General features: G+C 41.4%; 1 protein-coding gene across 6 annotated transcripts in view; it reads left to right on the forward strand.

The window, feature by feature from the left end:
• Positions 1-23,753, forward strand: part of FHIT (fragile histidine triad diadenosine triphosphatase) — a 558,163-nt gene that overhangs the window by 398,029 nt on the left and 136,381 nt on the right. The gene's annotated exons all lie outside the window — the stretch shown is intronic.

Genomic DNA, 23,753 nt, shown 5'->3' on the forward strand with positions numbered 1-23,753 from the left:
AGTAATGAAATGAATTGCCTTTCAAATCACGTCTGGATTTGGAGAGATGGAGATTACACTGTTTTTTTTCAGATGTTGTGCAGGCCTCTAATGCTCCTGCAGTCTCACTAGTGCAATTTTTTTGCAAACTCTTTGAACCTACTCAAATCCATTACTAAAATATCTCACTTTGCTTTCACACCTGAAGCCAAACATCATTCAGCACTCCATGGAGTTACAGGTGATTGAGCTTAGAGTGTATTTTCTTAGACACCGGAGGCAATTTTTTGCTGGCTTGAAGAAGAATGGAGAACAGGGCATGTTCAGGGACACCTGCCTGTCAGTGGATGTGTTAGGGAGGATATCTATCTGTTCTGCTCTATTCATTACAGACTCCAACAGTGTATGAATCCCAAACGTTCCTGGCAGGCACTAATGTTGCTCTATATTTTTATCCCACTAATTCTTTTTCATTGTGTAAAATCCTAAGCCGTGTAATAGTTTCACTTTTCTTTTTTTTTTTTCTCATGGACTTCAATTTGGATTTAGAGCTTCTGCTTCACTTCTGGTTCACAAGCGATGGTGCTGGGATTGTGATATGGGATGTGGCACCAGTGAACCGCTGTCTGAGCAAGGAGGGATGTTGCTCATGTCAGAGGCTGGATTCAACAGGTGGTGGAGTAATGGGGAAATTATTCTCCTCGCTCATGTTTGAGATCTGGAGAAAAGCTGAGGCCGATGCTGGCACCACCTGCTACCTCCATACACCAGCAGAAGTGTCTTCTGATTGTTTCATGGTGGGTCGCTGGCAGCTGTTCCTTCCCTGGGACAGCAGCACATTGCTTGATATTCTCCACTCTTCCTTCTACTGCAAGGGAAGGTATTTAGGAACTGGGTCTTTTTCTGCGACAGTGAGGGGCTACTGAGATTCTTGCATTCTGGTATCTGAAATGCTCTGCTTTCCTGGAAGCAGCTGAGCATCAGCCAGCCCATGGGAAGGAGCAAATTATTTCCTTCCATTGCTTAGCTTGTTCACACAGCTTTGGCTGTATGGGGTGAACTGTCTTTATCTCAGCCCATGAGTTCTCATGCTTTTGCCTTTCCAATTATTTCCTCCATCCCACCTACATGAAATGAGTGCATGTCTGCTTTGGTGCCGAGCTGTCTCCTGGGTTAAAGCATGACAACATGCTGCATTTGGGTACAGTCCATCAGCTTTCCTCCCTAGGGATAGTACAGGAGGTTATGAATGTAGTGAAAGTCCAAGCAGGCAGTTCTGCAAATCCCCCATACATTGTGTGTGACATGCATATCCCAGGCCTGAAGCTGTCTTTGACTGACTTTCCCAGTCAATTTGCTAACAGATATTTATAGCCATGTTGTTATTCTATCCATCTCCAGCTTGCCATTCAGTGTGACTGAGCTCCCTGAATCCTAAGGTAGGATTTACTAGGGAAGCTCTAATTTATGTTTGTGACCCTCCTTTTTTGAGGTCCATATTTTTCTGAGCGTCTTCTCCCATGCAGAGAGGGACAATGGGCATGATAGATGCGGGATGGGGACACACCAGCTGTTTAGTGCATAATGCAGATATAGGAGAGCTAGGATGATTGTGTTGCAGGCTTTAGTATCCAGCATTAGTATGCTTACCACTGACAGGGATACACCACTGGGTCTCTGCTGGCAGAGCAGGAGGGAGAGACAGCTTTGGTCTCTGTTGCTTCTTGTAACAGGCTGATCTTCAGTCCTGCAATGTTGTCGTGTGTTCTTTGTTTGTTTGTTTGTTTGTTTTTAAAGTATCTCCAGTTAGCAGAGATGCTCCTTCTCCAACATTCAATTCCTCTTTCTGGGATGCTCAGAAGTACCAGTAAGGGAGACTGCCTGTGAGCACTGAGAACTTGCAGATGTGTTACTGGAGAAGGGCGTGCAGAGTCTGGGATGCACAGTGGGTCGAGAGTGGCCTTAGAAAGGCTTAAGTATAAATGGCAGTTTCTCCTCGGGTTGACCTGTCAGCTTCTCAGTTTCTTTCTTAGTGGAATGGGTTTACTAATACATTTTACAAAGCAGACAGTGAGGATTATGTGATTAATGTTCCGCGTGGTATTTTGTGAATGTAAAGTGCCATCTATCTTCTAGATGAAACTGTTAGCAGGAATATAGAAACCTGAAATGTAAGGATGCTGTTACAAATTTGGTATTGGCCCTGGTCTGAACATTTTCATTCAAGGAAGTAGAACTGAGGTTGTATGGAATTCTTTTCTGTTTGTTTATTTTTTTCTTTAAAAGCATAGATCTTCTTACCGTGCCATGCTGCCAGTCATTTATGTTTATAAAATATGTTCCAGTCGTGTCATATCTGGCTTGATTACATTCTTCCATCAAGCTATTGTTCTTATTTTAAAATGTAAGAAGCATCCCCCTAACTGTCAAAACATTGGCATTGTATTTTTTTGTCTATTCAATGTGAAAGCGAGCATGGAACTTATAGAATTTCCCCTACAAGGAAAAACGTTTTTAAAGCCCCTCCAGTTTTTAAAAAGACTTAAATATATGTGACGCTGGAGGCGACCTGTCTCCCTGTGACTGACAGTTGTACCTGCACATGTGGGCACAGCAGGCCCAAGCAGGATTGCTTTCTGAATACTGGGTGCACTTCTCGGTGTGGAAGAAAGCCAGCTGGTGCTGGGAGCAGCTCCTGGTTTGTGTGCAGGCCGTAAGGTATTTTAAAGCCAAAAGATGTGAGTGGGTAACAGAAGTCTTCTTTGAATCAGAGTAAGAGAGATTCAGTCAACCAACTGGTTTATTTCCATACACTTTGCTCTAGGGTTTAGAGAACTAAAAGCTTATTCCCTGGTTATCATGTTGCATTTCCTGGGTGTTATTGGACATATACCATGCGTAGTTCTTACCTTGAGTGCTTTCATAGAGTTTTGCTTGTTCACAGATGTCTCAGTTATTCTTTGGGTAGGTTTCTTAAGCAGTTTCTTTTACTATAGCTCTGGAGGAAGAGAAGCCTTCATTGTAGTACTGCTGGGTTTGAAGATTCATTATCATTGCAGAATATCATCATTGTGTGCTACCAACCAGGTATCTCATTGCCTTCTCTGGGTAAAGGATTTGGTTTTAAAACGTTCTTTTCCATCTAGAGACTCATGTATCTAGAAGAGGGTTTGACAGGCTTTTTTTTATTTTGTGCTAAGGAAGGGTAAAGTGACAGGGAGATGCACACTAGAGATGTCAGTTCATAGCATCCTGAACCTGGAATTGCTAATGAAGTCTCTTCTGTGCCTCGTAGATGATATGCCAGTGCATTTCAGCTTCAAGAGAATAGAAGTACAAAGCAGTCAAGGGTACCTTCCTTATCACATAAAAAGAGAGGTTAAAAACACAAAAGAATAAGACTGTAATTCTGAATGGGGATGTTCTATTATTCATAAAGTATTTTGTTTCTGTAGAGAGTGATATTAAAATATGACATTCAGATCTTATTACTCTTTTTGTTACTGTTGTGCTATGCAGCTGTTCTGCAATAGGGGGCTTCTCCATTTGCTTAGCAGAACAATCCCTTTTTAGTATTTATTCCTAGTTTGTGGCATGGTAACAGAAAGAAAGCTTGTTCTTTCTTGGGTGATTTTTTTCTTGGCTATTTAAAAAAATGCATTATTTCTTGCTGCATTAGTTACCAATACGTTTGGATATGAGAAGGTATTACAACTGGTGTACAAAAGTGGAAGTTATTATAAATATATATATATGTTTCTTTCCTTAAGAGTGGTGATGTGCTATGGATGTATAGGACTCTTCATATGCCATAGTTATATAATTCTCCCATCCTAACTGGTATCTCTTTGGGGAATTTGTGATCCAAATGGAGCATGGAAGTTGCACAATTGTATGATAGCAATTGTGTCTTTCAGTTAGGAAGAAGGGTTAGTGCCCTACAAGTCAATACAAAAAAATGCATAATGATCCACAGAGATAACTGATTTAGGTTCCTAAAGGGGAAAAACATACCTGAAACGTTTCTCTCTAATGCATCAATCAGCATTTGTAGCAGTGCTATCTTCAGCAAACTTGCTATGTGATATGAGGTAGAAAGCTACAAGTTCATTATCAGTGCTAGTGAATGAAAATCAATTAGTCTTAGGCATAATTTCCTTCGCTGAAAGGAAAGATGAAACTCCATTTTGTTTGAGCTTAATGATTTCACCATAAAGGGTCAAGGGTTGCGATGCATGTGGTTGAGCAGAGGCTGGCGAAGGTGGAAACAGTATCTTCAGCTTCTCAATACCAGTTTTTTGGGGGTTTTTTGTTTGTTTGTTTGTCTGCAGAGAGAGCTTTTATTATCCTTCCACCAGTATCATGGTTGGATGAAAGCAGGGAATTTTTTAAGTACATGATGATGGATACAAAATTCAGTACATGAGAACATTAAGGAATTAAAGACAGGCAATCAAGGTGCTGGACAAGTGCTCCCTCACCTGTACAGACACACAGATTGTCCCAAACCCACGGATTTTGTCACCTAAGCTAACTGTGGTCTCTGTTTGACATGAAATCATCAATACTTATGGTTTATCAGGCTACCAGAAAGGGCATCTTACACATGGGTTTTAATCATGTATAAGATACAGCCCGTGTAACTGGCAGATTTGGGGCACAGGAATGTTGTGGTACCAAAGTCTGATGTTTGAAAAGAGGAAGTAAATTTATGAGCGGGTGCTTTTTTTGCCTGAGTCCTTATGATCTCTATTAATAGCTCTTATCCCTGATGATTGTAGAGATTTACATAACAGAGATGAATTGTACAGGATTCTCTGAATAAGAGCACAATATCCCCAATCTCCAGCTGAGAACTCCATTCCAAAATAATAGACAGTAGACAAAACAAGATTTTACTGCTTGCAGTGGGCCACAAGACCCTTGTTGTTTGCCACAGTGTTTAATGTGTTTCTTTCCATCTCCTTGGATGATAATCGGGAATACCCAGCCTATGACTTCTAATCAGCTGCCAGTCCCAAGGTTAATAACAGACTATGTTCTGTAGATGCTTTGACTTTTTGTGTTTGCAATAAATAGCCTGCAATAGAAAATGTAGATCAAGACCTCAGAAATCAAATTGAGTAATTTTAGAAACGAGAGCAACAGAGACTGTTATTTACAATTACTGTTTCTCTTTGCACATTTTATCTCTGTTTCTTTTGTTAGATAAATGGCCATGGAGACAGATATATTTATCAATTGAGACATATATGTAGTTCCTACAAATATATCTGCCATTCTGCGTGCTTGCACGCTCTCTCCTTCCCTGCTAAGCTATGTATCCTAGCAATCCAAAAATGCAGCTAGGAATCTATGGCTGGTTTTGTATCTTTAGTGTTTTAGGTTTTTTGAACTTAATAATTTCCTAAAATCAAATTAGAGGAAAAAAAAATAAATTATGGCCTGTGATAAAATAACTGGGGACAAAAATAGCAACCAAATTCACAACCTGTCTTATAGTTTTATGAAGCCTCAAACGAAGCCCCAACTGCTCAGTGTTTTGGTGCAAGTCAGAAACTGGGACTTGTGGAAATGTACTGGGGGAAGGGCAGAGCCAGAAAGAAAGCCTTGTGTTGTTATCAGTGAACTTTCACATGAAAATGGTTGGTAAGGAATTACAGTTCAGTAAATTAAAAGGTTGCAAAATAGTGGTCAGGTAGCTCACATTCATGAGCTTTTAAAGAACTGAGTTGTATTTATAATTAATAATACCAATGAAAGGATGTGTAATTTCCAGGGGACCAGAGCAAAACTAACGTAGCACTGCTTAAAAATTATTGTTTTGACTTCTGTGATAAAATAGAAGTGACTGATGTAAGATACAGTTTATATTACTTATCAAATTAAATGAAGGGAGCGCAGAAAATCATTCTTATGAGGCTGGGTGGGCTTTGATTCTAAATTGTGCTGGTAGAACAAATAATATTGGTGACAGATTTCTGTGTATCCATTAACGTGGTATCACGTGTCACTGTGAGTATTGTCAGTGGTCAGGATGAAACACCGGGCTGTTGACAATCGGCTTTGCAGATGATACAGCCTACACAGAGACAGAAAGGACAGCTTGCTAACATCGAGCACCCTGGGCACAATACCTAATTCAAGTATTAGAAATCAGGTCTGACTCCTGGAATTGGCACTGCTTCCACAGCTTGCACTGCCTGCCTGGCTGCTGTCCCATTCCTCTACACTATAATTCAGCACAGGCTCCTGACATTGCCACCTTTTTCTGCTTCCTGCTTTCCTCTGTTGCCCCACTGCTGTTTGCTGAAGACAGGGATTGATGGCTTTGCTGTTCATCTAGAGTCTGTCAGGCCTGGATCTGTGGGTCTTTAAAAGCCCAAGGCAGTCTGTTCTTCCTTGATCAGAGAGCGGTCCTAGTGATAACACCAGGAACGGAGCATAGTACCCTTAATTTCTGAGATAAGTCAAAATCTTTGTTCTTTGCTTTTAGGGAAATATGACTATATCATTGCCCAGCCCTTTATTTCACACGGGACAGCCCTGGTTGCTGGCAGTTATGGAGGCTGAGAAGAAATGCATAATTCCAGGAGGCAATTTATCCTGGTTACCCAAGACAGCTGCCATAGGACAGGGAAATTGCATTCTGGAGAAGTCTCTCTCTTTCCCCTGGGGACAGGTTTAAACTAGATTTGAACACATTTGAACTACCCTAATATTTAGCTGGCTAAAGTTGGGTGAAGTAATCCTAAGGAATAGCAAGAAACATTGGGGGGAGCTTTATGACTCTCATGCTATCTCATTTAAAGGTGCATTTTCCTTTGGCTCGCCCTACAGCATCTCTTGAATGAGATTTCTCTTTTTCAGCATCTTGAGAACTTTTGTCCGCAGGAAGCTGCCTGGGCTGTTGTTGCAGTTTGGAATAACTGCTCTCAGTTCCTTCCCCCACGCATCGCAGTGAGGTTTTCCCTTGTGCTGGGAGGCCAGTAGCAATAGCTCTTGGCCCTCTCACTGACTATGAAAACAATGTTATCTGAGAGGAATATACTTTGCTCAAATCCTTAGATGCACGGAGCAGTTCCTAAAGAACTGAGGTCTATGTGTATCTACAGGGATGTTTAAAGAAGACAAAGGAAAAAAGATAGTTTTCCTACTTGTGAAGCTGTGGGCTGCTCTCAGGTAATGTCTAAAATCCACTGTCAGGTAACAGGTTTTATGATTGACTGTTGGGACCCTGAAGATACGGCAAGGCAGCCTGCTGTTACCTATCAGAGTGAGGTGCCCAGTTACTTGAAGTGCCTGCCCACAAACACCGCTTTGCTCCAGAGTAACTGCTTACTTTGGTGAAGGCACTGCACACCTGATGTGTTTGTATCATCAAACACAGGGAGCGTGCTACAAATAAAGTGGTGGCTAAGAAGCCTTTGATAGAGAGCTGTACTCGTGAGTTATAATTTTCTCTCTGTTCTGATCCTCACGCAATTTAATCTGCAGTCATTATGTAAAGAAATTGCTGGCTTTCTGTCAGGAAGGTGGCTGTGGGGAGCACTCATTAGAATAGCAGAAGGAGCAGTGACACCCAGGGTGTTTGCTGCCCTCTTCCTTTCCTCCCATGGAGAGGCAGAGCGAGCATGCCTGTGGCTGGCTCCAACCTTATGATGCTTCAAAGGAGATTCTTTGAAAGTCCCTTACACCAGACTTCTGTAGAGAGCTAAATATGCAGATAAAAGTTAACTGGGAGCAATGTGTGACACTGGGCTTGGGTAGGTGTTCATTTTATAAATGCAGAAACTCCTGGGAAGCAGCACCTAATGGAGGTGGAGCTCTGACAGCCAGGTCAGAGGGCAGCAGCTGCCCTGCAGGTCAGATGGATGCATGGTCTCAGGTTCTTGCAGACCAGCTGAGATGTGTTAGCTTACCCCCAGGAATCATTCCAGCCATATGAGCTTTTAATTATTTGCTATTTGTATGTTATAGGCACTTAAATAGTGAGCAGATGTGGCATGGGGCAAGGTGTAAGTGCTTTTTTAAAAACTGTGTTTAGTCAGTCCTTGATGCTCAGTAGTCAGGCAAGCCAAGTAGCAGTCAGGTAGAGAGGTGGCAAGTTATGCTGCCCTAGAGCCATGCAGACTTATGTGGAAATGTCCTACTTATGCAAATGGATCATAAAAAAAAAGACGGAGTCTGGCCTCTGGCGCATTTAATAGCATTCTTAGACTTTGCCAGGCAAGTGTTGCTTCCTGCCTCATGCTTTTGATAGATGGAAAGCTACTGCTAATGCATTTTTAACTCTGAGTATTGTAGTGAAAATGTCAACGGCTGAAATGCATTCCCTCTTCCACGCATGTTGGCTCCTTTAACATGTCAAATGCCGCTAAGTAGATAAAAGGAGTGTCTTCAATGAGATGAATCTACTCATAGCATCCCTTTATGGACTCGGTTCTTTCAGCGTCCAGCATTTCTGATACCAAGTGATCCATTGTGGTTCATGTCCTCAGAGCTCTGCTGGGCTCTTTGAAGGCCAGAGGTGACCCAGGTTCAAGGCTAGAAATAACCTATTCCTCTTCCACTTGACTCCAGGCTGCGGTGGTGCTTTGGCTTCCAGACCCCTCCAGATTACACACAACTGCAGTGAATCACTCTATACTCGGTAATGGCAAAGCAGCAGCACAGCAGTGCACATAGCCAACAACAGCTTTTATCAACAGACTTCTGCTGCCTCAGTGTTACTTAGAGCTTCCTATGTCACTGCCTAGGGTGAGTTAGAGCTGCAGCTGTGACACCAAATGGCCCAGGCAGATTTGGCAAGTCAGGCTGATGCCTTTAGGTGTAACTTGGTCTTGAAAAAACCCATACATTGAGATATTGGGTCATAAGTCGAAATATTAAAGCGTGCCATCATAGCATGGCAAATATATGCATCGAAGACTATAGAACCATAAGGAGCAATTCATATTCCTGTGTTATGATTGCACAGACTTCTAAGTTTTGGAAGATATGTGTAATCTGGGATTTGGCATTAATTAGGAGCTGTTTAAAGCTCCAAGGGCCCCAGGGAGAACTACTGTGGCACTGGTGAAGCAGCAGCAGGTGTCACCTCTCTCTGGCTGTGCCATACTGCTGCCCTCTCTGCCACTACATGGCTCAGTGTGAGCAGGCATCCCTGCTCCCATGTGGAGCATCTCACTCTCTCAAGGAGCAGTGCTCTGCTTTGCTTGCACCAGGTGTGAGCGAGTGCCTGTGATCCATGTCTGTGTGCTTTCCTCCGTGCTGTGTGTGCTCTGCTCAGCGTGCCTCGCTTTGTGGAGATGTGGGCCTTGTTATTCAAAGCAGACAGACGTGTTCCTAAATGCATTTGTTATTAAAGATCTCCATGGGGATTATTTAAAATCCTACCCATCAAAGACCTGTTTATCTCCTCTCTTGAGCAAATGTTACACTTGATTTTTCTGCATACCTGTGATGTGGCATATTTTCTGCTGTCTGCCCTTTTCCTGCTCAAGTCCTCACTCATGTATCACTTAGAAAAATGTTTCATTTATGAAAATGAGTCCCTTACATCCTTGGTTTAGGGCAGGCGTTGTTCTGCAGACATTCCTGGATTCACAGCGCTGCCTGCTTTTGATTTAGCTGGAGCTAAATCAGTAGTCTTATCTACTGGCTTGTGCTGTGACACGGGGCCTTGTGGGGAGCAACAGTGGGGAGAGAAGGCTGACATGTAAATATTCCAACTTAAGCATTCACTGTGGCATTTTCTTGATTCAGAGCCCTCCAATGTCATAGTATCTGTGTGCTGAAGCTGAGCCAACCAAATATTTACTGTTACTCTGCTGCAACTTGGAAAATGTAAAGAATTCACACATATTGTGAGAAGCAGCATTTTTTTATAACACTCATCACTGAAAGCCATGTTCTATTAGTAAAGTGGTACGTATTACTCTGTTATAATTAGGATTCAGCTCAAAGAGCATTTTCTCAGTAGTCCTGTGTCATTTGAATGGCTCACCTATGAAGAATATTCTAAACTCACCTTTAGTTCCACCAATTTATAAACCTTTCATGAGAACATATTGCATTAAAAGTAATATAATTTTCCTTTCTTTTTACTGATTTTTAAATATCCTTTAAATATCCTCCTTCTGCTTTTCCAGCAGGCTTTGTTTAGATGTCGAATGTGAGTGACCTGACATGTTTCTGGCACAACTGTCCAATGTAAAAAGGTAAACTTTGGTACTGAATTGCTTTCTTGCACTTTTAAAATGAGTGCACATGGATAGGATTTACGTAGCAAGGATCACTGGTGGCATTCAGTTGTCTACAGCCTGCTTTGCTAAAGTAGGTTATGACAGATTCTTAGTAGCGCTTCCTCAGGAAATAATACTTGTGCAGTACACCTCTTCTTTGAACGTGTTGTTTTTGTTTCCTCTTCTTCCTTGTTCCCTTATTGACTGTGCTCAACTTTGGAGCAGGGGCTGCTCCTTGTTCTGTCTGTGCAGAATCTGGCACCTCACTGCTTGTTGTGCTTTGGGGGGCTGAAAGGCTCAGTATTTTCTAGTGCAGATGAAAAATAACTGATGTTGATGATGAACCATTCTGTCCACCTTCGAGCTGAGGGAGAAATTGAATTCAGATCCAAGCATCCCCTGGAGCCTGCACACTCTTTGACGCTATTAACCAACACTGATAGGAAAGTGATCTCAAGCAGTGAGAAGAGATGGGGGGGGGGATATTGTGCTCTCAGAGGTTCCCTGGTAACTGGATGGAGAAGTTTGGGTGCAGGAGGCAGAATCTAAATGTTTTCCCTCCCTTTCTCTGTCTTTACACCAGCAAGTTGTGGAGTCCTTAGGAATGGAGACCAGCACAAAGGGAGAATGCAATCAGAGTTTTCAATGGCAAAGGCCATTGCTCATTGAAATGCAGTGCGGAGAAGCAGCCTGCTCCTGTCCAGGCTAATGTCTGGGGAAACTCTTACTATGAGGAAAAAAGATCATTTTAGTAATCTTTACAGATAGTCCCTGTTACTTCAGCCTGTAATTCCATGATAATCAGTACTTTGGAGGAGGATCTAACCTTTGAATGAAAATAACCCTGTAATAATTTTTAGGAACAGCACATACCCATTGAACTGTGAAAATATAGGGATTACTCTATAGGTCTTAAACCTTAAGGAAATACTTGGGAGTTGTATAGGCAGCTTAATCTAATCTAAAGGGTGAGCATGGTTCTAAATGTATTTTCTAGTGAGCTCTGTCCTCTTAGAAGCTGTAGAGAAAATTGCTTGACAAGCTAATGGGATTATCCAACCACATTCAAAGGGTTACAGTCCACTATGGAGCAGCTAATCAAGTAAGATGGATATTTCTAATATTCATTGCTTTAATTTTTATTTTATTAAGTATGTAAAGCTCAGTGGCTGCTTGGAAGAGAGCTTGAGGACCTCCTGAGGGAAGGATTTTTTTAGGGTATAAGAAGCCAAAAAAACAAAGAGAGAAGAAAGTGTCTTGAGAGTTTCTATCACGCTATAAGCATTTAGGAATATAAATACATTACGCGGCTAGACAGTGTTATCTAACTGGGATGGTGTCATTGCAGATGGTGACAACAGTTACTTAGGAGGGTAGCTATCGAAATAAGAATCATAATTAAAATTATCTCAAAATACAGCTGTTTTCCAAATTTGCAGCTGTGCTGCTGAGAAGACACCAGGTATGCAGACTGCAAAGTGCATTTGCTTGCAATGCTTCTGGCAGTGTGTGTAGTAGCCAGTGTATGTCTCCTGCCCCATCTTCCTCTCCACCTTGTATTCCCCATGGCCTCGGTGTCTGAGCAGAATGGAGGTGTCAGTCCATCTCTGTGTCCACATAAGCGTTAATTCTCAGTCTAGGTGAAAGTGTCATGATTTCTCTGCAGGGCATGAGATTGAGATTCTTATACTGCCTGAAGTGTATGGGACCAGCTGGAAAGAATGAACTGGCCTTGGCTAAGGCAGAATGTACGGCAGACATTGATACCAGGATGATAGCAAATTCTGATCTAACATGCCTCCAGTCTGAATTATTTCAGATCTTTTTACAGTTTAGTAAGCTATCGTAGTTAACAGCCACTTGGTCAGGGCCAGCATTGTGTGTAGAGAAGAAAACTCCAGGTGCCAAACACTTCTTCTTCCTGAACCTTTCATTCATTCATTTCATGTGCAGTGAGGATGGCCAGAGCTGTGAGATGTCATAGCAAGCCTGCAAAGACAAGAGAGCTTCCCCACAGTTAGTTGCCTCTCTTCCTTTACCAAAAACTCGGGGTGGGGATAGTGGGATAGTGCCTGTGCCTAAGTGAGCCAGAGGGCCATGAGGCACTTCACACTGGGCACTGAACTGGGAAGGCTCCCAGCAAGGGAAGCTAAAAATGAACATTCATGTTTCATGGGAGATGTGACCTATCCAAGAATGAATTGCAACAGACATGCGACAAGCTTTAGGAAAAAGAAAACAGATTTAAACAATCTTCAAGAGGCACAAAGGCATAAAAAGTCATCCCGATAACAAACATACCAACATTTCCAAAGATGGTGGGGAATTAACCCCATTAACCTGACGGGAGGAAGCACTTGTTGATAAATATTTACTCTCCTTCTGGTATTTAAATACATTCTTATTTGCATAGGCAACCGAAAGCTTTTCTGTGGGGATTTTGTAGCAGTCGTATTAATATTAACTTCGTGTCTTTGTTGCTTTATTTTATTTCTTCGAAACAAGTAGTAAATTTACCATTGCAAAATTGAGATTTTTTTTTATTTTTTTTTTTCAGTTGTAAAATTTATCTCAACTCATTTGTCATGAAAATTTGCCCCTTAGGACTAGTTTGAACAGTATCCCAGGTGTTTAATGTTGTTCACCTAATGAAGGCACAACTCATGAAAACAACTATTGAACTGTGGTACACTTCATGAATACTGAGGAGACATTCAAATTTAAAATGCATGTAGTAGTAACTGGGTCTATAAACTGCTTCTCCCGAAGCCTTGATGCTCCATGCATATTTCTCCGTGTGCACATTTTTCACTTGCATGTTTTTCTATTTTCAAAGACAGTTTGTATGTCTCCATTTAGCTTCATCAAGCTGGAGAGAGTGCAGTTATAATTAGTTTGGCCGTGGAGGGCTTGGCAGTTTTTTTTGTGAAATACTGTAGTTCATAACGTGCTACTAGTCACATCTCTGTCCTCTTTTAAATCCGAGGAGATGGATCATAGCGGGATGCAAATAATATAGCAGAGGTAAAGAGCAAAGAAAGGCTTTTACATCCAGGTACTTGGGCTGCTGTGCAGTAGTTACGTGGAGATGAGGTGTGAATGTGGGTAGATTAGGAGAAAATGTCTGAAAAAAGGGAAAAATGAGATTTCAGAAAAGCCTGATGTGGTTGCACCTCTGAGAGGGGAAGGGAACCAAACAGAGGGGTCTGTGCTGTCAGCCCATCCGTGGGAGAACAGCTCCTGCACAAATACCCTGAAGGGATACTCCAGCGGAGCCTTATGGGCTGATGCACATACCCAAAAGGCATCTTGGAGTGGAGCTGCCTTTATAACGTGGTGTCTGCCTTACTGTGGGGGAGCTACAGATCTGTCAGTCAGAGCCAAAAGAACCCAAGTCCAGGTTACTGGAATGAAATACATGGAGTTGTCAGCCACCCTTGTGACAAAGCCCTGTTGTTGTGGTGTCTTTTGGTTTTTGTTTTTCTTTTAAAGATTCATTTTGTTGTGTCTGGCCCACATGCAGGAGTTTTTCTGCTCTCTTTCCCGTGCTGATGTTGCTTAGCTGTGCTAAAAACGTGCATCAGCATTTGCCAGGCACAAATCATTGTTCTTGACAGATTATGCAACTTGATTAGAAAAATCCAACTTTATCTAGTTTTCTTTCGGGTTGAAATTTAAAACAGAAGTTTGCAACAGTGAGAAGCATTGGCGGTCTCATTGAATTCCCAGAATGGCTATAATTAGACTTAACTTAGAAATTAAGACTGGCCAGAAAACAAGAGCTCTATTCTAGGGAAAGATAAAAACAACCAAAGTTGATGTCCTTCTATTTGGTGTTCCTAAAGTGGGTGTTGAGTTTCTCATTAAAAATCCCTGTGAGCATGTAATCGAGCACAGAGCAGTCAGGGTACTCCAAACAGGAGAGAGGTGTCCGTGCAGAACTACCACACTCCAAACGAATGCTCTAATCCCTGTACTGCTGCCTGCTCTGAGATCGCTCAGACTCTGGAGTCCTTTTATAATCTATGTATGTGTGCATTAAACCAGGAATTGTCTTGTAACCCTCAGAAATCTTTTATTTTATTCCTCGGAAAAGCAATATTTGCCCATGAATGAACACTGTCTACAGAAGAAAAAATAAAAAGGAATGCCAGATAGCTTTACTTTTCAACTTCTGGTATATCCCAAAATAGCTTCAGACCTCATTCTGCTCTGAGATCTGCAGTGCACATCTCTGCTCTGATATGCTGCTCTTTCTGTACATCCTGTATTTTTAGTGAAATCAGTGGGAGGTCAGAGTATGTGGGACTGCAGAATCCTCCATCTTCCTCGCTGAGCCGAGACTTGGATTTTTTTTCTGTTTGAAATGGATGTCCTGCTGCAATATTAAAAATCACCGTGGAAAAATATAATGGAAATTCTTGTTGAAGTCCACTGATTGGTGTTTTGCATTTGGCTCTCTGTATTGCCACCTGATTGACAAGTAATGATGAGCTCCTGATTCTAGTTGGTTTTTTTGTGCTTTTTCATTTCTATGTCGGGGATCATCATATATGAACACTGCACGTTGTGCCACCCACGCCATGATCCCTTTGGCTGAGGTACAAGCAGATTGTCTTTAATTTAAGGAGTCCCAACTATTAGACGGCAGATGCTGTGGGCAATCCTAAGTATTTTGTGCCACATATGTTACAGTGGTGAAATGCAAAATGGAGTTGGTTAAGAAATCTCACTTGCAGATCGAATTTCTTAGGTATTATGTTTGAAAGCCAGACACTTAACATCATTTTAATGCAGTTTTTGTGTCTGAATTAATATAATAAATGTCAGTGTTGAATAGAATAAGGTCACATTTTACTACTTTGACCAAAAGTGTAATCTTCCAAGATTCAGTTTTATTACTATTATAACAGTCATGCTGGATAAGGTCACCAATATTTCTTTCAGTATGAAGTAATATATGAAAACATAGTTTATACCAACTTTATTCTCTGCGGTGTGTATTTGTGCTGTGAGGTGTATTGACAAAGATCTACCTTGAGTGTATTTGCATTTAGCTCTGGGGTCAGTGTTGCTGTAATATCGTGTTGGTTAGCTTATGCTCATTATGGCCTTAGTCACTGCAAAGAAATGAGCCTTTGAGGTTTGTGCTACTCTACTTCAAAGGATAAAGGGCATTTTCTTCAGCAGTATAGATATTTAGTCTGAAAGGCGCAGCTATACACTGCACAGCATGATGAAAATGATCTAGCTTTTGCATACATACACTTTGGTTGAATAACAACAGTCACCAACAGCGCCAGATTTCAAAGGTAAATACATCAAGCATACATATCAAAACCTATGTGCGCCTTGTCTGCTTAAACAGTGATATACTGCACCAGTCTTTAAAGCTGAAGTAATTGGACACCTACCTGCATATTTACATTGCCTGACACAGTGTTACAACTGCTTTTTTTGTGGCTTCCAAACTGCATTTGTAAAAGGAGGAAGAGACACCCTTCATTTCCCATCTGAGCGAGGGACTGTGCTCCAAGGAGAACTTCTCCATTCCTCCCCGTTGAAGCTATAGCTCTAATGATTTTCTTCTGTTGGGATTTCTTGTTTGTTTGTAAAGAATTCCTTATGAATTTTTATTATGTGGGGATGAAATGCTACTTGATTTTTTGTCTTGTATACCCAATTTCCTTAGAGGAAAGTCACCAGGTTTTTTTTGGAAATTGAGAGTGAAAAAATGCAGGGGTTAAAAGGTTGTGCAACACCCAGTGCTCTCCTAAATTATGTAAGGCAAAAAATATTAAATAATAATCTATTCCTTATCGTATGCAGTCCAGAGAGTATAGGGAGCAGGGATGGATGGAATCCGAGGTTCATTCTTCTCTCCTTTCTGTTGTTTTCTTTTAAGCATTCTTTTAGCTAAGAAAAAAAAGTTGGTATCTTACTATTGCAGCACTTTTTTGCTGTTTTTTAATGTCAAGGGTTAGCATTTCTGAATTGTGAGACAATGGTGTAAAGCTGAAATACCAGCACCACTTCTGCTTTCAGCAGATTTGTTTGCAAAGCAAACGGCATCGGTGCGTATCTCTTGCACTCAGTCAGGATCTCCTTCAGCTATTGGAGGAGATTTGTGTGCCCCCATGCCAAAGAAATTGGGCTTCAAATCCTGTTTCACACCTGTAGAGGGGTTTGGATCCATGCAGACATCTACTTTTGCTAAAGATATATAAGGTAGTATGTAGCCACGCTTGGTGTTCTCCTTGCATGTACCAAAGGCAGACTGAGTGATCCAGACACACTGTCACCTGCCCAGCTGCACTGTGGGGAAGGGTGCTGCCAATGCCCCCAACTGGCCCATCCACATTAAGCTGTGCTTTGGGAAAACTGTTTGTGAGAGCCTTCAGCTTGAGGAGAATGAATCAAGGTAAAACCATTTTCCTGACATGGCTCCTGCAATGCTTTACTTGCTGTTATGTGCAGATTTATTCTTCTGCATTGTACTTGCAGTTGTGGGAGCATTTCGTTCTCTGATGTATTCAAAACGACATTTAATGAACTTAAACCTCACCTTTTGGGACTCGTGTTTCTGGAAAATCTTTAAAGCATGTGAAATGGAAGTAGGTATGTGCATGAAGACGGGTAACCCAGAGAGAGTTCTCTGGTTATTAGGAAGTTGAGTTTTTTTTTTGACATATCTGTGGCAGTTTTGGAAATATTGTCCCTAAAGTGCAATTGTTTTGTGACTACAGGTGTCAAGGCAGAAAAATAAGTGTTAAAATGGTATTTTAAGGAGATACTCACTTCTCCAGTAATCAGAGAATCATAGAATGGCTTAGGTTGGAAGGGGCCTTATAGGTCATGGAGCTCCAACCCTGTGCTATGGCCTGGCTGCCCCCACCAGCTCAGGCTGTCCAGGGCCCCATCCATGGCTTTGAGCACCTCCAGGGATGGGCATCCACAGCTCTGGGCAGCCATGCTAGTGATCTCCTGCTTTGTTAAAAGTGATTTACTTATGTCCTGCAGGTTGTCCTACAGTGCTCTTGGGAGATTGTAGATGTTTTGATATCTGAGTTCTGAACAAGGAAGCACACTTTGTGTTTCAATGCACGTACACATCTATATATCTATAGCTTACACAAGTTTAAAGGAAATCAATTGGCAATTGACTATTGCATAGCAATGGTGATAGCATCTAGAAGCGTGGAGAGTTTTTGAAGTCTGGGGAAATCTTCTGCCTTCTCCAGTACTTGTTGAGGTCAAAATGAGTGGGAGGGGAGGAGGGTCTTATTTTACAGGATTTCATTCTTTCAGGATTTCAGGAAGTGCAGGTAAAAATGCAGTTTGTGTAATTAAGAGGAGCAGAAAGGCTTTCAAATGTTTCAAAGTGTAAGATCTGAAAAAGGCAGAGCTGTTGACAAGGCATCCTCGGGGCAGGCCCCATGGCTTTGAGCTCTGCTCCTGTTGACCTTCAACAGTGGTGGAAGATTCTGCCCTTCTGCGGGGCTGGGGAAGAAAGACCTGGCTGCTGGGCCGGTTCCAGGTGGTGCTTCTCTGCCTGGGCTTTGCTTGACTGGAAGGTTCCAGTGAAACCTACCTATAGGCCCAAGGGAAAACACACTCTTGAAGAAACTGAAGGAAGTTCTAAAACATGTAAAACTACAGAAATTTGATCATCCTTTTTTTGCAGCGAAGTGTGCTGCTTATTTTATTCAAATATTGGCTCTGCGTTCCTTTCATTAGAAAACATTAAATTATTCTAAGTAATATGTGAGTGTTTCATGCATTTTGTAATACTTTAGGTCATGAAGGTTGCCAGAAAGTCTGGTGTTTTACTTTCAAATTTAGGCCTCTGGTTGTCTTAGCTGCTGCCATGGGAGGTTTAGGTGTCAAAGTTGTGCTACATGTGCGGTGTCAGCTCTCTTCCTCTGAGCGTAGGCTGGAGCTCCATCTTCCATCCTTTTAATTGGTATTAAAGGAGACAGCGGCAGTCTCACAGCTGGCATCTCATTTCATCAAAGCAGTGATAAACTTTATATTCAAAAACTTCTCTCACTTCAAAATCCTTTAGGTTTGGTGACAAATGTTGGGGTATATTTGCATACAAATCACTTTCTTCCTGGAAAAGTCTGGGATTTTTTTATTTTTTTTTTTATGCTTTCTAAACATAGTTTGTCTGAAAGTTTTATGAGCCAGTTCTTTGTTTTCATACTCAGTCTGATGAGCTTCTTCTGGAAGAGAAGAGATTGAAACAACATTAAATTGCCTTTTGGTTCCTCTTCTGAGAACATCCTGAGTGTGTTTTGCTACAGAACAATTCCAATTCCCTCTTATAATTTTTTGGCTCCTTTTCTCTTTCAATAATTTTGCTTATCCTGCACTTATGAGTAAGTAGTACAAACATAATTGGGTCTGGCATCATGACTGCAAGGCTTTATTTCAATTGTTCACTATTGGTTTAAGATTTTTTTCCTTTTAATTTGTTTCAAAAGGTTGGGTTTTTTACTCAGTAACTTTCCGTACTAATCAGATGTCTTAAGAAAGAGATAGTAAAATAGAAATTCTGTTTTATCTTTCTTTTTGTTTTGGTTTTTTTTGGTGGGAAATCTGGCTGAAAAGAGCTTAATATTCTCCGACTGAAAATCCTTCATATAGGCACACTTTTATCTCTTGGTGGCTCATTGTAGAAACATCTCAGCCTGATCTATTGTATTCTTGGACACCATTTTATCTCCTCTGCAATTGACTTTGTCTGTAGTGGAACCAATGTTCTTTTTATCACCCATGGTCTGATCTTCAAGCTTTCACCTTCAAAAGCACAAGCATCCTTGGGCTGGCTGGTAGCTTGAAATGATTTATAACTGAGGAGAACTTTGAAGTTTCTATAAACAACAACAACAAAACCATTTTTTTGTTGTTTTTTTCTTTCCTGCCTTAGTTATCCTGCTGTTAGTTTGCTGCTTCCACTTAGGCATCTCTTATGCCTTCCGTTCTGTGTCAGTGACATGCAGCCTGGAATGACTCTGCCACCAGTTTCTGACTGGTCTGATGAGAAGCCTGAGACAATCATGCAAAGCTGAGGGAAAATGATTTGCAAGTGTTTTTCATACCAGTGGCACGTACTGGCACAGGGTTGCATGTGAACTGCAGGCAGCCAAATTCAAGAGAATTCTGCAGAGATGGTGTGTTTCATTTCCAGAGCAAGCTGCATGTGTCTGGCTTTTATAAGACCATTTTGTAGCAGCATCCACAGCCATCCCTGCCATGTGGCAAGGTCACTGGGTGATTCACATCCAGCAGCTTAACAAGAGGAAGCTGAACAAATGACAGAGGAGATGCTTTCATGTGGAGGAGTACCAAATGTTCCTGCTCTTTAAGCCCCTAGATATGGGATGGCTACTTTATGACCTTTGGAAAGAGAAAGACATCCACTTTTCTCAGCAAGACCCTTTTGATGGTGATCATAAACCCCAAAGAAACTCCGCGTGCTTCTAATTTAAGGAAGAAACACTTGGATTATAAAATGTATTTGCTGAAACAAAGTTTGTGATAGCAGATTCAACACTGGTTTACCCCATCACATCCAGGATGAGGTTGTAGTACTGTCATCTTTTTTTCATTGTTTTGACACTTATTTATTTATTTACTTATTTTTAATTATCGATAACATGTCAGATTTAAAACTCTGTTTTCTTCACTTCGAGGAACTGTCTGCTAGGAACATATGCTTGTAACATATTGTTATGATCTACTTGTATTACAGTCCAAAGCATCGATGATAGCCCAGATCTTGGCGGGTATGTAGACTTGCAGTGAAACATTAACAGGACTTGTTCTGGTGAGATTTCTGGGCCTGTGATCCCACATTGCTTCTAATGCTAGCAGGGGAAATACCCATTAAAGAGGGTGAGGTGAGGTCTAAAGGGATACAGTCCATAGATCAGGGGTTTGCATTGAGGGACCTTGGCTTAAAGCACCTGGTAACTTGGAACCCTGTCCTTGCACTGTGTGCAGACTCATAGGGAGCTTCATGCAGCGTGGGGGGGATCAGAGTTTTTCCATCTGAGCCTACACAACTGGGGCTGGATAGATTGGAGAGGAGCAGGGATTGACAAGGAGGAGAGCAGGCTCTGGTCTCTTTACTGAGTAGAGACCCACTGGGAAAGGCACAGGACATCTTACCTCTGCAAGCTTTTCATATCCCTTTTTCAGTTTATTCTGCACTGATCTCACAACTGCAAGACCTACAGGATTTCCCCTTGTGTGTTATGTGACACTCAGCCTTGCAGGAGTTTTTGTCACGCTGCATCTGATGGGGTTCAGTGCTTGTGTGAGAGGGCAGGTAGGAGGGGACGATGTGTCCTCTCCTCCTCTCTTCTTTGAGCTGAGTATGCTCTGGTTCTGAATTTGCAAATCATTATAATGACAGACCGTGACAATAAAAAGAGCCATGAAAATAGATCATGCAAAGAAGGCCTGGATTAAGGAATCCCCTGGTACTCTGGGACATGATAAAACCCCACTAAGTCAATAATCTGTGCATTAAGAACTGCTCTGGTTATGTAAAGGAACTAGAACAGTCTGTTTTTCTGAGTGAGCCAGAGGAATTGGTAGCTTTGCTGTGTAATGACATGATAAAGAGGGCTTGCTCTTTGGTAGCCCTCACAGTCTAACTTGATTTACAGATCCGATCTCTGCTGATGACAGTAGAAAGACTGTAATGGTGCCAACGACCGTGTCTGAGAGAGTCTCAGTTGTGTCTTTATTCCAAGTCCACAGAAAGGAAATAATAAAAACAGATAATCACATTATAGTAATGGTTTCAGATGACACTCACACAAAATAAGGTTATTCTGAGTTAAACTGCTACTTTGTCTTCCTGATTCTCATGTGCTTGAATATTGCAGGAGTCCTGAATGAGGGTATGAATTTATGTACCGTGCATGCTGAAATGCTTAGCTATGATGCTCTGAGCTGGGAACAATGAGCATTAACAAGAAAAGCATCTACTGAGGCTATCACGACGCAGGGCTCTGTTGTCCTTATCAAAGACGACTTACTATGAGCGTGAAAACCAAGGGGGAAACCTACTTTCTGATTTCCCTCCTCCCTTATAGCATTCATCATTTCAGGTGCTTTACCATCTCTGCTTGAGTTTTATGTTGTATTTAAAAGGAGTGCTTTGCACACTCTACATCTGTTTTACATTTTCTCAGCTTTAAAGTATGACTTATCCAAAACTGACTCCTCTGGCAGGTGAGGGAAATGTATCTTTGGGAATGTTTTGCTCTGACAAATGCACTATTTGTGAATGTTCTTGTAGATATCGAGCTTTTTTGTGTTCGTATCAAGTAGATATGAAATGAATTGTCAAAATTCAGTAGTTTATTATGTGGCTTAAAATGATTGGACAGACTGCCTCTCAGTCTCAAGTGCTACACAGGGTCTTTGATATCTTCACCCCACATTTCCCTTTATTGCAGCAGAGTGAACCTACTTTGCATCACTAGCTGTTGTAACCCTCATATATTTAAACTGCAGAAGAGGCTATTGTTTTATATTCCTCTTTATTTTGAAATATCTCCACAAGACACTAATTAAATTTCCCTTATTTACCATTTCTATGCCCCCCAGTTATTAACATATCTAAGGGTGACCTTCTGTCTCCTGAAGGCATGGAGGAGTGTGTACATGCTCCTGCGCTTCACTGGTGAGCAATGTGAAACTCCTTGGGATCACAATAACATTATTTTCCATAGATTATTCTAAACAACAAAGCAGTAGTAACCTTTCCAAGACAATAAGAGACTCTTCCACTTGCAGAGCTGTTTCGCTGCTGTGTCCATTTCAACTGCTTATTAGCCTATGTGGAAAAGAATACTCATCTAGGTTCCTTATCATGGACTAAGTAATTTTTAGCATTCAAAGGACCTGATTGAAAGGCACTGGCAGAGTTATATTTAGGTGCAGCAGCAAAGATGAACACATGATCTCACAAAGGCTAAGGATTGCCTTTCTGACTTGCAAGTGCACTAAACAACTCTTTCATAGAGCTGATAGAAAGGTCTCTTGTTTTTCAAAATGTTTCTGCAGGTGCTGATGTTCTGAATGCTAACACATTCTTGCAAGAGACATAGAAAACTTGGTTTGTTTGAAGTCTGTTTCTCCCCCTTGTATCTTAAGCTTATTCTAATCTCATGGAATTATCTGGAATGGCATAGCCCATGCTGTTGCTCTAGTAGCAATATCAATAACATAACCTGCCAAGTATGCCATGAGAGCTTTCAGTTTAAGAAGACACACAATTCTCCATTGGCTTTAATTTGAGCTGTTTTGTGATCACCTCAGCAGAAGAAGGTAGAAAACCACTTCTGAGAAATTAATGGAATCAGTTGTCTTATTCCTTTCAAAAACTTTGAAAGTCCCAGAATACATCACAATATTCTTTGAGGAATACATTTACTGTAAGATAGTCTGAATTATCCAAATTCCGTTTTCCAGAACTCCCTGTTATTCATGTTCCTCATTATCTATCAATTACATTCAAAATTACCTTCATTATTTGAATCCTTGATTATCCAAGCTTATTCTTTGTCCCCAGTGGTACTCCAGTAATTGATCTTGTACCGCATTCCTCCCGCTGATGCTTCACTGGCTATGAAATGAAGGTACTGTTGGTCTGGCATGTGCTACCAGAAGCATGTCTTTCTGCATGCTGTTCAGCATAGACTTCACGCAGCATTGCAAAGAGTAGGTATAAGTGGTGTCACACTGGAACAGGTTGTCCAAGGAGGTTGTGGATGCCCCATCACCGGATGCATTGAAGGCCAGGCTGGACGTAGCTCTGGGCAGCCTGGTCTGGTGGTTGGTGACCCTGCACTTAGCAGGGGGGGTTAAAACCAGATGATCTTTGAGATCCTTTTCAACCCAGGCCATTCTATGATTCTGTGGCTGTTTTTTTCAGTTTTCTTGTACATTTACAGATGATGCACATGTATGGATAGCTCTATCTAGCTATGAGTGGTTTTGTCATTTATTTAGAAGCAGGGAATATCAGCTAAAAGCAATATAGACATAGTCATTATCTGGAATGAGTTGTACAATAGTGTGTCATTACAGGAGAGTTTCAGCAGTTGCAATTGCAGATGAAGTGGTTTCATACTGGGCTTTTACTTTCCCAGTGTCGCCACTGGTTATTGCTTTTGGATCTTCAAAGATCAAGTGCTTAATGTGATTCTAGAATGTGATTCCCCATAGAATAATGATTCCCCATACTACAAGTTTAGTTCTGCAATAAATTGGTACCAAATGAAAGTTGGATCCGATGCATGTTTCTGAGCCGCAACTTCCTGTTGCTGTTCTCACTTTGGTTCTGCTTAGGCACCTGCTACTGCCTGAGGCTGCCCTTGGGGTCAGTCACAAGCAGAAAGGGAGGAATCCTATAGTAAGATACCACTCGCTATGAAGAACTGAGCTCTTAGTGACCTACTTGACATACCCTAAAGGCATGTAAAGGGAAATCAAATACCTGAA

Source organism: Excalfactoria chinensis, chromosome 12 (assembly GCF_039878825.1).
Source record: "Excalfactoria chinensis isolate bCotChi1 chromosome 12, bCotChi1.hap2, whole genome shotgun sequence".
NCBI classification, from domain to species: Eukaryota; Metazoa; Chordata; class Aves; order Galliformes; family Phasianidae; genus Excalfactoria; species Excalfactoria chinensis.